The following is an 18,171-nucleotide window of genomic DNA, read 5'->3' on the forward strand; positions in this document are numbered from 1 at the left end:
GAAACTCTTAGTAGACTGGATCTCAATTAATGTCTTGAACCTCTGACACCTTAATTGATCCTCTCACTTTCTATTTTAAACAGAAGTTTTGAAATATTTTTTCCCCAGAGCTATGGCTTCCATTTATTTCCTTCCCTTGGGCTATGGTGTCAAATTAATAGATATCTGATATAATATATCTCCATTGCTGGAATTGTAGGAATTATATCCATTTAGCTCCTAGATACACATACATACACACAATTCTCTCTCTCTCTCTCTCTCTCTCTCTCTCTCTCTCTCTCTCTCTCTCTTACTCTCTCACACACACACACACACACACACACACACACACACACACAAACACACACACACACATTTCAGGTATTTGGCCTAATAGATTGTATATGGTAAGATAACTTTATATAGAAATATCTATATTTATCTTCGTATCATTTTTTAAGACATGAGATTTTTAGCATCTATATTCAAATGAATGTGATTCCTTTAGTAACTGTCCCTATAGAGGGGATTGTACATTCTTATTAACAGAGGTGTGATTGCTAAAATCATTTCTGAAGCTGTTCATTGTGAGAACTGCCTTTGGGGCTCACTCCTCCCTATATAACCAGTGAAAACTCTTGGCAAAGTCTGGGTTCTTTGGGTTCTTTGAGAGTAAACTGAATACCTCAAAACTTCCCAAAGCTTTTGCAACCAAGGTTAATGAAGATGGCTGATTGGAGAAGCCAGGTACACTGTTTGTAATAGTGTTGTAATTAGCTAATCTATAATAATAAAAGCATAATATGCTAATTAGACCAGATTCCTTTTGCACAACCTTCCAGATGAAGCTGGGGCTGTGAGGGAAGCCCAGGTTCCAGGTGCCAGAGGGAAGCCAGTGCCATCAGCCAGGGAAAGGAAGGCCTACTCTTGCATGAATTACGTGCATTGGGCCTCTAGTTATTAATAATAGGAAAGGAGCAAAGGGGGAGGCCAGATATTATAGGTGTGTCATTTGGGCAGCTTCACCAGGAAGCTGCAACTTCACACTCCCCAGGGAACCACTGCGGATTCCCTATAGATCACTAGGGGAAGGGATTCAACAAAGGGAAGATAGATACATGCCGAGTAAAGTTGGGGTGACATAGAGAAAGTACTTGCCTGTCAACCACACAACAGAGATCAGTGGCTACTGCAAGTGTATGAAATTTAGGAATACATAATCCCCTTAACAAAGGCGTTCTCTCTCTTGCTGCTCTTGTGACTTGTGGCTGCTCTCTTGGCTTCCTTGAATTCGCCCGTATGGCCCTCGACCCCATATACAATGGACTGATGGAGCATGGCAGGGAAACGCAAGCTATCCTGATGAGGGAATGGACCTGGCTCTAACATGGAAAGGAAACTTTGGACACTGGCTCTGATTTTAGCTCTGTTAAAGCCCAGCTACACTTCTTCTATGGAGGGACAAAGGGAAATGGGACTTTGGAAACCCAGGGGTGTGATTCCACAGAAATAACGCTTTTTTTCCATATCCTCCTGTGCAAGTCTCAGAAAATTCATTTTCTAGGGATATCACAAGAAATCCACCCCCACTAGCAACAGAGGAGATAAGGCCTTCTCCTATCCGGTAACACCTGGAATCAGTGACTCAGTGTGACTCGAACATAAGGAGGATCTATGTTTCTCTGTGGCCTCTAATCTGTGTCTGAAGTCAGGGCCAGATGGAAAGTTTACAACATGCTTTGAGCAAATGCATAGGAAGTCTTTTTCTGATAACCCTCTTTGGCTACAAAATGACATATCCATATTGCCAGCACATTCACTCTCTTTCTTATATTTATTCCTCTCCTGAAGGTCTCTATTTAATGCCTTTGCAGCCAAATAGTTCCCCATCTTAGCAAAATGTAGTTTAAACTTCCTATACAACGTCCATAGAATTTCAGGCTTAAGGCTTTATTTACCTTATATCTGTGAAGTGGGCACATAACTGCTATGTCATGAGGTTTTTGTGAGGATTAAATGACTAAGCATGTCAAGTGCCTATTATATTACCTGGGTAAATTATCTGTACACCAAATGTTAATTATATTTTCCCCACTCTTCTGTCCTCTTTCTAACTAATAAAATGTTTGGGTTATTCTAGCTTGTTAAATGATTTTTGTTAATGCAACAAATGTTAAATGCTGTAAAATTTTTTTTTTTAAAAATTAAACACTGCAGCCAATTTCTACCCATCTCAAAGCAGAAACGCCATGAGTTTTAGAGATATTTACCTGCCATACATCACTCTTTTGTTCCAATGCAGGAAACACTTTAGTCTTATCTGATAAACTCCAACAAAACACCTCAACTTAAAGCAAAGACTTTTTGCAACAGTTTCATATTTTACATTATCTTAGGTGACAATAAAATACCAAAGATGGGTAGGGGCATTTTAGACTAATGTAAATTTACAAAGACATGTTTTGGACGAATAGGTTGAAAGAAGGTCTTACTTTATTTTATTTTTTTTTAAAGGAGACTGGTAACCAAAATACATGCCAGGCCCTTCACACAGTATTTATGTTTAGCTCCCAGAGAGCTCAGCTGCAAAGGGAAGATGCTGAATTGGTAAGGGTACGGAGTTTGAACTGAGCATGAGCCAGAGCAGAGGAGGCAGCCCCGAGGATCCCCTTGTTTCAATGGCCCTTCATTTAGAGGCAATGTGGGCTCACAGCTGGCAAAGTGGTTCCCTGCTGGGAACACAGAAGCAGAATGACTGCATTTGGATGTACCTGCCAGTCTAAATTGCATTTTCTCACACGGGGTACAAACCAGACACAAAAACATCTCCATCCAGACTATTCCACAGACAACAGACTACACCTCTCTTCCGGAGGTAAACTCATTTGAAGGAATGATTTAATTATATAGTTTTGTATGGGAGTATGTGTGCTTTTTTAAGTGGAAGGAGTCTTTTTGAGATATCTTTTAGAGAAAGTGGATCACAACCTGTCATTAACTAGAAAGCATTCAGATAATTTCTTGGCAAATGCAATACTTTTACATTATGATTTGCATTTACCGGGACAACTTAGAATGATCTCATCGGGCTCCTGCAGAGGAGACCTCCACCGCTTATTTTTCACGTTGTACCCTTGGCTGTAGGTGTGGGAGGAGTGCCTGTTGTGTTCAGCTGTCACCGGAGTCCTTTATCTGTTGGGAGGAGTCTATCCCTTTATTTTAGTTGGCATTGTACATCACATTTCCTGGAATTATTTCGGAGACAGTTGAAAAGTTTGCAAGGGATGAAATGTGGGCAGGAGAAATGGATTATGGGTCAAGCACACTACTCCCTGGGGAGCTTATAGCTGTGGCTTAGCAAAGCTCACTGATAAACATTTGGTGTGGAAAGAAAGTCTTTGGGCTGAGACCCACATGACCTGGACTTAGGATAAGGAGAACTTGGCTGCTTTGCATTAAAACAGGCTTTCTACAGGCAGGCAGGCAGGCAAGGAAGAAAGCAGTAAAGATTCCCAGAAATAAAGAGATGCAAGAGTTTATGAGAGAGTAAAAAGGCCAAGTTCAAGATAAGAGGCAGGGACTTTGGAAGAGTAAGGAATCCAAAAGATAATGAGCTCGATTGTGTAATGCAATCTAATACCTAATTATTATAAACTAGAGGCTGGGTGCATGAAATTCATGCACTGGTAGGGTCCCTAGCGGCTGCCAGCTGCTGGCCAGGGCATTCCTCCCTTCCCCCGGCCAGCCCTGCACCCTGGTCAAACTCCCAGACAACTCCCAGTCGAGGGGACTATTTGCATACTATGCTTTTAATATATAGGATTATTTGTTGACTGACTCTTTGCTATTATATAATTGGCATTAACACCCCCCCTATTTCAATTAAATTCTACTTAAAACAATGACCTTGTCAGAAGATTGTCTTGAAAAAATGAATACCAAAGGTTTTTTAAAAATATTTGACACAAAAAAGGGGAAAGCTACAAGAAACAATGTAGGAGAAATATTAGGAATTGAGTGGAAACAATATAAAATTTAAAGGGATCATAAGAAATTCAAGCTCTTATAAGAATGTCCCAAAATATTGGGAAGTTGGTGAATAATACATATTGTCCACAATTTGTATATGAAAATTGGATTCATTTTTATTCAATTGCCATGATTCAATAAAAAAAAACAAAACAAAACACAAAGTCTTGAAGGCTTGGGAAATCAGGATGCTGACACTTGGATAGTAATCTCAATATTTCCTTTCTGGATTTACCACATTGTCTTATTCAGTCAGCTGTACTTCTTTGGATGTGAGCTGCTCATGAATTCCAGATGCCTAAGCCTGGTGTATAATCCTGTGTCCCAAACTATTTCTCACCATCCAGATTTCATGCTTTACCCACCCAGTTGACTCTCAGCTAATTGTCAGTCAAGAATCCAATGACTTTTAAGGAGATTTCTTTTCTTTCTGTATCTAACATGACTATCAGTATTTATAGATAATCCTACAGGGATACCTGTTCTTTCTTTTGACCTATAAAATATCTAGGAGTAAATCCTTGAACTGGCACATTAATCCTTATTTTTCATCCCTCATGCAAGCTTATAATAAGACTTTGACCCATCTTTATAACCAAGTTGTCTGAAAAGTCCCCTTTAACCCATGTAGGAGAACTTTTTAGTTCCCTCAATGCAACCAAATACAAATCTGAAGATGATACTGGTGGTTTGGATAAATATATCTTAGATTTCCCTGTTGGAGTAAATTACAGATCTGTGTTTTCTGATATTGCAGCTACTGGGTGTGTGTGGCTATGGAGCACTTGAAATGTTACTTGTTCAAATTGAGAAGTGTTGCAAGTGTAAGATACACCTTTGATTTTAAAAATTATTACAAAAAACTGAATGCAAAGTATCTAATAATATTTATATTCATTATTTAGAAGTAATAACATTTTTATATTTTGTATTAAATTAGATATATTAATAAAATTAATTTACCTAGTTCTCTTTATTTTTTCAATGTGACCTGAAGAAAATTTAACAATACATATGCAGCTTGTATGTGTGGTACATATTTTAGGGCCAACGGATGCATAATGACATCTTGGTCGATGTCAGACTGCATATATGACAGTGGTCCTAAAGGCTATGATGAAGCTGAAAGTCCATCATAAGAAATGGGAGGATTTGTGGTTCAGGAGGAATTTTTCTCTGATGGAAGCAGTGTCTCTGGGGCTTGACAATAGGTTCCCTCTCGATCACAGCACCTTGATTCTGAGGGCACAGGTTACAGCCCAGTCCATCAGCCACTGGCCTGTGTCAGCACCCAGGAGCCCACCTCTCCAGTGTTACACACTCAGAGGGAGCACAGCCTCCAGACCTGGTGCAGGGCCCTCAGAGCACAGTGCTGTCTGTCCTCCGTGGAGGACCTAGGTCCGGTGTGAGGACACAGGGCCACAGGAGCAGAGCACAGTGCTGTCTGTCCCCCGTGGAGGACCTAGGTCCGGTGTGAGGACACAGGCCACAGGAGCAGAGCACAGTGCTGTCTGTCCCCCGTGGAGCACCTAGGTCCTGAGTGCGGACACAGGCCACAGGAGCAGTGACAGGGGTTCAGGGCCCAGCCACGTTAGTGAAAGCTTTCTGCGTCATGGGGAGCAGCCTGCCTGCACTTGGGAAATAGTTTCAGGTTGGAATGATAGAAAGCACAGATGAGTTTTGTTTCTTCTATCGGTTCAATGCCAGAGAGAGCCCTCTGTGCCCGACAGGGCCAATGGGACCAAAAGCCAATTTCTACAGTCAAAGTAGTGAGTCCGCAGTTCCACATTCAGCACCCTCTGTTTTTAATGAGTACCACAAAGTTTCTTAATCTGGCACTGCTCCAACACACCTCAGCCAAACCACGTTGCCATGACAACCCTGGGTCTCTGTACTCTCCATCGTGATCTCTGATTCCTACTGACCCCCAGGCCACCTTTCACCCTCTCCTGACAGTCACTGTCACGGTGACTCACGCCGCCCCAGCCGGTTTCTCTGGGTTTTTCCAATCAGTCCAGCCCGCACCCCTTTCATGGAGCAGCACTGACAGCGTCCTTGTTTTAGTTCTGACCCTATCTGAGGAAGCAGGGGGAGGCTTTGGGACAGTGTTGTAAAGTCTGCAGCAGTGCACAGTGCTTCCTAGGCCTTCAAATCAATTGCTGCTCACTCACTGATTCGCCCAGAGCAACTTCCTGTCCTGCAGGCTCCATTCATGGTAACTGCCTTATAGAAGTGTATTATTTTGTATCTTTTATTTATTTTTTTAAATTTCTTTATTGATTAAGGTATTACATATGTGGCCTTATCCCCCCATTTTCTCCTCCCACCCCCCCCCACTCATGCCCTCACCTCCCTGTTCTCTGTGTCCATTTGTTATGCTTATGCATGCATACAAGTCCTTTGGTTGATCTCTCCCCCTTACCCTCACCCTCCCCTACCTTCCCTCTGAGGTTTGATGGTCTGATCGATGTTTCTCTGTCTCTGGAACTGTTTTTGTTCATCAATTATGTTTATTATATTCCATAAATGAGTGAGATCATGTGATATTTATCTTTCTTTGACTGGCTTATTTCACTTAGCATAATGCTCTCCAGTTCCATCTAGGCTGTTTCAAATGGTAAGAATTCCTTCTTTTTTACAGCAGCGTAGTATTCCATTGTGTAGATGTACCACAGTTTTTTAATCCACTCATCTGCTGATGGGCACTTAGGCTGTTTCCAAATCTTAGTTATGGTGAATTAACATAGGGATTCATATATCCTTTCTGATTGGTGTTTCTAGTTTCTTGGGATATATTCCTAGAAGTGGGATCACTGGATCAAATGGGAGTTCCATTTTCAGTTATTTGAGGAAACTCCATACTGTTCTCCACAGTGGCTGCACCAGTCTTCATTCCCACCAGCAGTGTATGAGGGTTCCTTTTTCTCCGCATCCTCGCCAGCACTTGTTGTTTGTTGATTTGTTGATGATAGCCATTCTGACAGGTATGAGATGGTACCGCATTGTGGTTTTGATTTGCATCTCTCGGATAATTAGTGACTTTGAACATGTTTTCATATGTCTCTTGGCTTTCCTTCTGTCTTCTTTCAAAAAGTATATATTTAGGTCCATTGCCCATTTTTTGATTGGGTTGTTTGTCTACCTTTTGTTAAGTTGTATGAGTTCCTTGTAAATGTTGGAAATTAAACCCTTATTGGAGATAACATTGGCAAATATGTTCTCCCATGCAGGGGGCTTTCTTGTTTTTTTGTTGATGGTTTCTTTTGCTGTGCAAAAGCTTTTTATTTTGATGCAGTCCCATTTGTTTATTTTCTCTTTAGTTTCCATTGCCCTAGGAGTGGTATCAGTGAAGAAATTGCTTCAGCATGTGTCTGAGATTTTGCTGCCTGTGGATTCCTCTAGTATTTTTATGGTTTCCCGTCTTATGTTTAAGTCCTTTATTCATTTTGAGTTTTTTTTTTTGTGTATAGTGTAAGTTGGTGGTATAGTTTCATTTTTTTTTGCATGTATTTGTCCAATTTTCTGTACCTTTCCCATTTAGACATGTTTATATAACAAGTACTTACCGCTGTGTTAGCGCTGCCTGCAATAGTCAGTGTAGTAACATGCCATAAAGGCTTGTAGCCTAGAGCAATAGACTGTATACCATATGGCCTAAGTGTGTGGTAGGCTATACCATCCAGGTTTATATTAGGGAGTTCATATATTCCTGTTTTTGTAAATTTTCAAAAGTAAAATATATTATCTACTGTATCATTCCTCTCAACTCTAACTTTATGGTGAATGGCATTGTTGTGGTTACAGGTGTTTTGGGATCTGGCTGTAGGGAAGTTAAAGTAGGGATGTATTACCTTGGATCTTAGCAGAATGTATTTTTGAAATTCATAGACACTTCCAAGTTTCATTATTTATTAGCTTCCCAAGTATCGAAAGGACTTTCAGGACTTTTAAGCCTGGTGTACATTATGACAGCAAGGGGCAGTACCCGGGGTCATACAATGACATAAGCATGTCTTTTGAAGCCTAGCACCAGAAGCAAGTAGATAGGGGAGGAGAAATAAGGTTCGAAATGTAAGGAACCAGCATCTAATCTCTAGAAAATGATTCTAATAGTTGAATATATTCAATTGTAAACAAAGGAATCATTTCTCATCAACACCTACTCCAAGCAGAAGGTGCACCTTGTCAAGGATGTACTTGAGCAGGAAATGGTCTAGAAGATCGAACTGTTCTGAAGGACACCATTGATGTCCTCTGCCCATCACTGATCTCAGCTGAGGAAAGTGGTAGCTACAGAGGGACCTCCCAGAGAGCTTGCCACAGGTGTTTTGGAGTTAGCACAACACAGAGTTGCACTTAATTCTGGCTGGGAAATGTCTAAAAGTGAAAGGAAGCTCAGGACTTGTCCTTCTCTGATATGAGACCAAAGGGGAGAACAATGCAACAAAGACCCAGCTGGAAGAGAAGCAACACCCAAATCAAGAAAACTGCAGGTGGGTTCCCAGGAGGAGGATCTCTGAGAAACCCACAAAAGTGCTCAATGAGAGAAAGAGCCATTATAAGGACATTTGACACCATAAGGTCAATAATGCTCACTGACAACCTTACTAGCCACATCCTTCCATCTTTAACACCTTGCCAGGCCTCCCCCAATTGCCTGCCCCTCTGGTACCATCAGGAACAGCAGCTGAGAAGTATGAGATGAAAGAGAAGAGAGACAAAGCCAACTTTGATCCTTGCTAACATCCAAGGCTGAGTCAGATCCAGGCTTTCCACTGGCTGAGAGTTCATTAAATGTTTATTGACCTAAACTGGAGTAAATTGATTAAACCAGAGTGGATTTGTAATGCCAAAAAGGTGGTGGAACGATGAAGAGCTATGGAATCTTTCTAAACTATCAAACATACATAGAGAAAGCATGATCCCAGAGAATGGCTGAGGAAGAACCATGGAAGGAAGAATAAAGCTAGTTTTTTTGTCTACCTTCCCAAGCCATGCTTGGACAAAGAAACCAGTTTCACACATCTGATCACACATATGCTTCTCACATTTGGACTCATCCAGATATGAATGTTTTATCTTTGTGTATTGAAAACTTAATTCAATGTTGGATACACACTGGTCACATCATACATGTTTAATAATTGAATATATGCTTTGTGTGTATGTGCCTGTATGTGTACAAAATATAATGTTTTGAGGAGAAAGCTTTTCTCTGAACATACCCTTCTGAGTCTGCAACAGGTTAACCACATGAATTTAGCAGTTGGGAAGTTGGAAAGGTAATTTCTCACAGCTTATCAACCCTGGTGAAGTGCTAACCCCAGGCAGAGTTCAGAGGTCTAAGAGAGTGGAATTTCTTACACTTTGTCACCACAGGTGAGTGGTATTTAACGACCATGCTAGTCACAAAGGGTTTACATCACCAGGTTTAACGAGGAATTAAACACTTGACTGACTCAAGGGAAATGTTTCAACATTGTCTGCCACAGGCTATTTATTGATTCCTCAGCAGTTCATTCAACACCTGAAACAAACATCACCTGTGCAGATGGTAGCACAGGCGATTTTCAGCCCCACCAAAGGTCCCGTCCATCAGGTGTCCTCTCTCTCTCTCCTCCTCCACCACACTCTCATCCCAGGCTTCACATCCCACTTTTTGTTGTTTATTTCCTAGTCCTTTCTGTCTCCTTAGAAAGTCCCCTGGTGATGGGTGAAGTAAAATAAATAGAAGCAGTTTAGAAATCATACAATTGGGTGCTCCTTTTCTTAAAGCTATATTCAAATAGGATCACACTGTGCTTTTCAGAAACCAGATAGTGATTATTTTTCTCAATCACCTACCTGCATCCAACATGTCCTCATATTTAAGAGTCAGTAAGTCATGGCTCATGTGGAAAATCACTCAAAGCACCATGCCTCGTAGCCATATATTAAAAGTTGCAAATTGCACAATATGGGATCCTATTTAAAATACCTGAAAATATGAAAGGAAAGGGAAAAAAACTTAAGCAAGAATAGAAGCTAAATGTTATTTTAAAAGTTGATAAAAATCAAAATCCTCTAATAATTTTTCAAATATAAGATTTGATAGACATCAAGTTTCCTAAATAATGGTCACTAAGAAATACATGGAAAAAGATAGATAGATAGATAGATAGATAGATAGATATAGATAGATAGATAGACTTATATTTATAATTAACTTACATTTTCACCTTTCCCCTGAATCATTCATCATTCACCTGTTCAATATATATATATATATATATATATATATATATATATATATATATATATATATATAAACTAGAGGCCCAGTGTATAAAATTCGTGGATGGGGTGTGTGTCCATCAGCCCAGCCTGCACCCTCTCCAATCTGGGACCCCTCTCACAATCCAGGACTGCTGTCTCCCAACTGCTCGCCTGCCTGCCTTCCTGATTGCCCCTAACTGCTTCTGCCTGCCAGCCTGATCACCCCCTAACCACTCCCCTGCCAACCTGATTGATGCCTAACTGATCCCCTGCCAGCCCGATTGCCCCTAACTGCCCTCCCTTGCCTTCCTGGTCACCCCTATCTGCCCTCCCCTACCAGCCTCATCGCCCCTAACTGCACTTCCCTGCTGGTCTGGTCTCCCCACAACTGCCCTCCCCTGCAGGCCTGGTCACCCCTAACTGCCCTCCCCTGCAGGCCTTGTCCCCCCCAACTGCTCTCCCCTGCTGGTCTGGTCCCCACCCCCAACTGCCCTCCCCTGCAGGCCTGGGTCCTCCCAAACTGCCCTCGCCTGCAGGCCTGGTCCCCCCCAACTGCTTTCCCCTGTAGGCCTGGTGTTCCCCCCCCCCCGCCCCCCGCCGCCCAACTGCCCTTCTCTGCAGGCTTGATCACCCCCAACTGCCTTCCCTTGCAGGCCTGGCCCCTCCTAACTGCCTTCCCCTGCTGGCCTGGTCCCCCCAACTGCCCTCCTCTGCAGGCCTGGTCCTCCCCAACTGCCCTCCCCTGCCAACCCGGTCACCCCTAACTGCCTTCCCCTACCAGCCTCATCGCCTCTAACTGCTCTCCCCTGCTGGCCTGGTCCCCCTCCCAACTGCTCTCTCCTGCAGGCCTGGGTCCACCCCAACTACCCTTCCCTGCAGGCCTGGTCGCCCCCAACTTCCCTCCTCTGCTGGCCTGGTCACCCTTAACTGCCCTCCCCTGCAGGCTTGATCACCCCCAACTGCCTTCCCTTGCAGGCCTGGCCCCTCCTAACTGCCTTCCCCTGCTGGCCTGGTCACCCCAAATGCCCTCCCTTGCAGGCCTGGTCCCGCCCAACTTCCCTCCCCTGCTGGCCATCTTGTAGCAGCCATCTTGTGTCTACATGGGGGCAGCCATCTTTGACCACATTGGGGCAGCCATCTTGTGTGTTGGAGTGACAGTCAATTTGCACATTACTCTTTTATTAGATAGGATGGGCTGAAGTGTGCCCCCTCAATCCAGATGTTGAAATCCTAACCCCTATTACCTCAGAATGTGACTGTTCTTTAAAGACAGAATTAAGTTAACATAAGAGTGTGACCTAGTCCAATGTGGCTAGTGTCCATATAGGAATAGGAGGTCAGGGCACAGAGACACATAGAAGGAAGATCATGAGAAACTATGACAGGCGGGGGGGAGACCATCTACAAGTCAAGGAGAGAGGTCTCAGAAGAGACCAATTCTGATCAACACCTTGATTTTAGACTTCAAGCCTCTGGGACTCTGAAACAATACAATTCTGTATGTAAGCCCCCAGTCTATGGTACTTTGTTACAATAGCCCTAGAAAACCAATACAGAGGGACTATCTGTGAAGGCTTGCCAAAGATGTGAGATTTCTAAAGGAGACAGATTCGGGATATGGGGGGGATGTTTCAAGTGCAGAGAACAGTACATTAAAAACTCAGGGCAATTAGAAAGCATGGAACGCTCAAAAATTTCTACATGTAGGTTTAATAATCCCAATTTGTAAGACTTTGGTAAAAAAGAATAATATACATGAATATACAGAAAAAATAGGCACTAAATAAATAGAAAATATTGCCACAATTAAAGTAGTTAGTGATTTTTAACTAAAGGCTTGCTATTGTGATAGATAGATGATAGATATTAGATAGATAGATAGATAGATAGATAGATAGATAGATAGATGATAGATAGATATAGATAGATAGATAGATAGATAAGAGTAGAAAGAAAGAAAGAAAGGAAGAAAGAAAGAAAGAAAGAAAGAAAGAGAAAGAAAGAAAGGAGTAGGAGGCAAGTTATTAGCTATTACTGATGAATAAATGATGTTTGGTAGATATAGGAACTTAAATCCTAGCAACTTTGGAAAAACAGATCAATGGACATTTATAAGAAACAGAAAATATAAAGAGCTGGGATTGCTTACTATTCAATTCCACTGATAACAAGAGTCAGGTGACAACATAGTTGAAATGCAACCAAATAATCCAATTGGATTGTGGTGGCTAAAGTTCATTGTCCTCATAATAATAACAATTTAATAATAATAATGAGTCATATTGCGAGAGCACGTTTTGCTCTCTTTTTATCCTCTTGGGAAAGAGTTGACTCCAGAAAACACCACTTTCCTTGTCCCTTCATGCTGTGTCTTTCACGGAGTCTGCATGCATGTAGGGTAACCTACAGTTGGAGCAGGCTGTGAGGCTAATTCCCATGTTTTCCCACACATGCAAGTCTTGTCCTCCCCTACTCTTTATTATTAATATAAGGAATCTTTTGGCTTCTATTCACTATTTATTTCTCAGTTAGTTCATGACCCAGGTCATAGCAAAGAGGAATATTGTTTATTCAGCTCTTTTCAAGTTAATCTCATGTGTGAACTGTGGACCTTGACAAATAAGCAAGGTAGAAAATTTGGTAAGAGAATTTAGGCATGGAATGTCCCGGGCTTAGGCATGCTTTGAAAAGATGATGTTAGTGAGTTGCAACCTGTGTTGCACTATGCAACTGATTGTTCAGTTGTAAAATTAACTTTATGAATGCATGGCTTGGGTAAGAGGCTTTGATTCTTTGACCCTTTGCAGTAGTTTGACCTTGCAGGTTACTACAGCTCATGGTGAGACTATAATTCTGCATGGTTTATCTAAAATAATGCCCCAACAAATGTCCTGGGGAGTCTTCCCAAACCCTGACAAATCTGTGGACTACCTCAGAGTGCAGGTTCCAGCACATTGACCTTGCCTTGTACTTAGTTTATATGTGTGAAGAGCATGGACCATGGCTCATAGGGGCTTTCCTCAGAGGCTTTGGTAAAAAGTGAAAACTGAAAGAATTTGATTGTCTACACTAGTTCATCAACTAGAGAACTTTCAGGCATTGGTGGCTGAAGAATATGTGCTGTATTTGGTCTGAAAGGGAGCCAATTGCGATGTGTTGCAGAGCACAATGGACGTTCTGGCTTTAAGTGGTTGACACCAGCCCGAGGTAGGAGACACGAATGCCTGCCCCCAAGTTCAATAAGGATTCAAGGCCAAGGGGGGATATTCCAGGGCTAGAACTACCTTTTCCACGGTATCAGAATCAAGCCACTCACCTCCCAGGTCTCACCACCATCTGGTATCCAGTCAGCTCTGCATTGCTTACTTCTGAGGGAAGAAATCCTCTCTAAGAAGTCATATTTTTTGTCTTAAAAGTTAAAAAGATACGTGAAAGAGGAACAGCTTTAATATTAGGACTGAAATGCCTTCTCATAGAGAGTGTGGTGGTTTCCATGTTAGTTCTAGAGCCCCCCATTCAACTAAGCACTATTTGCCTGGATCATGATGCTCAGTACCAATGTGGGAAAGCAAGAAAAGTACCAGTCAGGCCTACCAGGCAGTTTTCCTAAGTGGATTTTATTGATATAGTAAATAGTGCCAAGATTAACCTCTTGCTGAGAGAGTTTCCCATCTGAGTTTAAATTCCAAGTCTTCGATATCAGAAAATTGGCATAAATTGCCATGTATCCCAGCAAGGTTTCAACCAAGATAGCCATCATTTTTTTTCTTCAGTATAATAATGATTCTCTGCTGTGGTCTTTGGCAACACAAAGGATTGGCTTGAAAATGCATTTGTCTGAGATAACTGTTTTAGGAACAGAATTGCTCCAGTTCTGGGGATATGATGCCAGTGCTGTGTTAATCTTGCTTTTCATAGTAACTCCTGAGAATCTTTAAAATAGCGAGGAACATCAGAGACTGGATGTTAAACAAATACCATTCTGAGGCCATGAAGGAGGAAATAGATTCCTTTCGATGAGAAAGAACCCCGTCTTCAAATGCTAAAGGAACACTGTCTCTATACCCATGATGAGAATCCTTCCAACCGAGCCTCCATGGACTAGAACAAAAAGTGGAGAATACTTTGCAATCTTTAGAATTTTAACTGAAAAGCCTAAAAAAAATTGATTTTGGACCTAATTCCATGGAAATTTATTTAAACTTCAACTTACAAAAGAATTTAATCTCCCCATTTTAATAATTCCCAGGCAATGTTATAGTAACAGAGTGTTTATATTCAAATCTGGGCCATCTCTCTATTGATATTTTGTTATTGAAGTATAATTACGGTATCAGTCAAGCCCAAAACAGATTTCATAACAGGCTTTGTTGGGCAATGTGTTGGGGAGAAAAATGTGGACTGGAAAATCAACTGGAGATTAAAATTTCAAACTTGGAGTTGATTTAACTAATGTGCTCTTCGACCCATTTCAGAGTCTTTGGGTGGAGGATCAGGGGAGACAGGACCACTCATAGCTATTCCTAAAGGGGCCCCAAAAGAGCAGTGTCAGCAGTGGGAGAGGGGCCTCATTGGGGTGAAGGAAGAACCGGCTGCTTAAAGGGTAGCCCTCCTCCCTGGGCAGGGAGAACACCGTACTAAGAGGACACAATGTGGAGGGAGGTGAAGGGAAGCACCTCCCCCCTGTTCCTCATGTTTCCTTCCTTGCTGAGTGAGACTAGTCAGTGGAACACTACCAGCTTCTCTCTGGTCCATTGCTCACTGCATCGTGGAGAAGTTAATGACTAATCTGGGAGTCATTTGGAAAAAATAAATAAACTGTACATACTTGGCACAACTTCTTTTTGGAACAATCTGAGTTCTCTTCTGTTCTTTTATCTTACATTATATAGACTTCTCTTCTGGGTACAGAGGCTCATAGGGGTCTAGTAACACCTGTAGATGAAGGAGGTAGTCTTTGTAATGCAGGGAGGAAGTCAATAGTAAGAAGTGCCTGCCTGCCAGGACAGATGAAATACAACCTCCAGTCTATGATGTGCCCTTAATGAAGGTGAATTTTGTTTCCATCTAATGATTACCTAGTTTGTTTTTGAAAATTACTGGTATTTCTTCTGTACTAATCTTCATAGATAAAGAGGAGAGTGATTTCAGGAACTTTCAGGGAAGGAAAAGGGCCCAAAGTGAGTGGAGCCTTGTCATCTGTAATAGATGTCCTTTATTGATGGGACAGTAAGGAGAGAGGCTGGGTTGGCATTCGGCCAGCATGGTGTGGGATGTGCTCTTTCCACCTGGAAACAGCTGAGTCAGCATCAATTGTCCCTATCTGTCAGGCTCAATTGGAGCAATGCTGGGAATGAAACTAAATTAATTTAATTTCTGTATTTGACATCAACTCAATCTGCCTTTCAGTGAGAAATAAACCCTGAGTTCATTTCATCAATATTTCCTATATGGGTGGGCTTTCTTTGGCGCATGTCCATACCTATCTTCCCTCTCAGGCATGAATCTTTACTTTTCTCTCTTAAACTATAAGAGTCCCCACAAAACTCAAAACAGGGGAGTAGTGGGCAGCAGCAGGTCCCTGATTTGCCCTCTGAACCTGTCTTCAAGGCTCCCGTTTCTCTAATGTTTTAGCGAGTTAACAGCAGCCCCGCTGGGTGGCTCACTTCTTTCCTAGAAGGTTTCTAGGGAGCCAAAGCAAAGAGCCGCCTAGGCTCTCTCCTATTGCTGTTTCTACCTTAAGCCCTTCCTTGTTTCACTGTCCCCAGCTTTAATAAATGTACTCTCAAAAACTAAAAAAATATATATATTCCCTATATATGTTTTACTATAGATCAAGTCCTGGAGGAAGTAAAGCCAGTTCCCATGAGGGTGTTCATGGCAAGATGTCTTTGTGACTGTACAACCTCATGCACCATGCTCACCAAAAGAGCATGGGACTGCCTGAGCCATCCTCATCAACAATGCCTTTCTGTTCACCCAATCCTTTGAACACATGACCCTCAGGCTCCAGGTGATGTATTTTGAGAGTGAGACAAGCAAAACTAAATCTTGGCACCTCTCTGTCCGGTCTGATCAATACCAAAGAAAGCAACACTCTCACCTCTTGTAGTATAAACATATTTTTCTAAATTCTGTCAAGATTAATTCCCCATTTTTATTTATTTTTATTTTTTTATTATAACAATACTGACACAACCTCTCCATTTAGCAGAAAAAGCCCTGGGCCTTTAGTGTTGTAGAGTCTATTCTAGGCTTTGATACAGACTAGAATGTCATCCAATGAGTTTCCTACCATCGTTAAGCCTTTATTATTTTTGTTTGGTTTATCATATATAAAAAGCATCATTTTAGCTTCACATTTGTAACTGCAAGTGGTAAGACCATAGATTCAGAAGCCAGGGTACCAGGGCTGAAGTCCTGGCTCTGCCTCTTCTGAGTTCCAAGGCCTTACCCAAGTTAAATAATTACTCCACTCCTCAGTTTTCTCCTCTGTAACATGGAGGTAACAGATGTATCCCTTTGACCTAAGGTTGCTCCAATAATTAACAAACAGTAAATAAATGTAAAGTCCTTAGAAATGTGGCTGGCATATGATTAGTCTCAAAAAAAAGTGTTGTTATTCATAATGACAAGATAATTGTCGTCCCTGTTGTATTTCATACCTGATCATGGTGTCTATAGGACATATATATCAACCTTGTTCTCTATTCCTGTCAGAGAATCCAGATTCGGTGGTTTTACATCCACAAACAGCATCTCTGGTGGGCCCAATCCCACTTCTATTCCAAGATACATTTTACCTTTCCTTCAAGGTCTGTTTCAAAGGTCATCTATTTCATGAAACTGATAAGATAACAAAATACTTACATTGGAAAAGACATCTTTGTTCTGAAGTGAAAAAAAAAAAAATGAGGATCAGAAATATAACAATTCTTTCCAGAAGTTTTGTAGGGATAGAGCCCAGAAATTTAGAGCAGTAGCTGCAGGGAAAGGGGTTTGTGGTCCTGAGGAAGGCTTTGGGGCTTTAGCTATGCTCCTCAAATCTCCTTTAGGTCCCCAGAAACTTCCTTTGATGTACTTATACTTTGATAAGAGGAACTGACAATTCCTTAATTATGAGTAGACTTTGTAGAGAAATGATTACAGCACTTTGTTATATTTTTATCTCTAACTCCCACTCTGAGTTATAACAATGTACTTGATATGCAACTAGAGCCTCAAGGCAAGTTCCCTCAATTTTGGTCCAACAGCATACCTCCTCTCTCTGACATCCTCCCATAAAGAGGTTTTGGAACTACCTTTGCTTGAGGATGCACAAAAAAATAAAAATAAAAATAATTTTAACATGAGAGATCCAGAACTATGTTTATAGAAGCATTAAGACTGAATAAAATGAATGTTGTTCTCATGCTATTCCTTTGACTTAGGTAGAAAAAAATATTAAAACCCTCATTGTATGAATGGGAACATGGCATCACAGAAGTTAAACAAATAAGAGAAAAATGTCACAAGTTGAGTGCAGGGCAAACATGTGAAAGCTGTCCTAATTATTCGTCTTTTACTTGTGCTATCTTACCGTTAATGGAAAGTAATCTGTGTTTTCTTTAATTTCATGGCCAAGATCATTTAGATAAAAGCATTGCAAATCTCCATAATTAATAACCACTCATGAATATTGTGACAATAATTAGTTTTTTTGCCCTGCAGAGAGCTGTGTTTCTTTATCCAAGCTGGTCTTTGATTTCTTCAACCTTTTGTTGGCTGTGGAGAAAAATATCAGAAAAAAAAATACAGCTTTGAAAAATAATTAATAACTACAGTATGATCCCATTAGAAAGTTTTGGATTATTCATCTGAAATAGGGCCTTTAGCCCACATACCCATCATATAAATGCCTTTTTT

Source organism: Eptesicus fuscus, chromosome 2 (assembly GCF_027574615.1).
Source record: "Eptesicus fuscus isolate TK198812 chromosome 2, DD_ASM_mEF_20220401, whole genome shotgun sequence".
Classification (NCBI taxonomy): domain Eukaryota; kingdom Metazoa; phylum Chordata; class Mammalia; order Chiroptera; family Vespertilionidae; genus Eptesicus; species Eptesicus fuscus.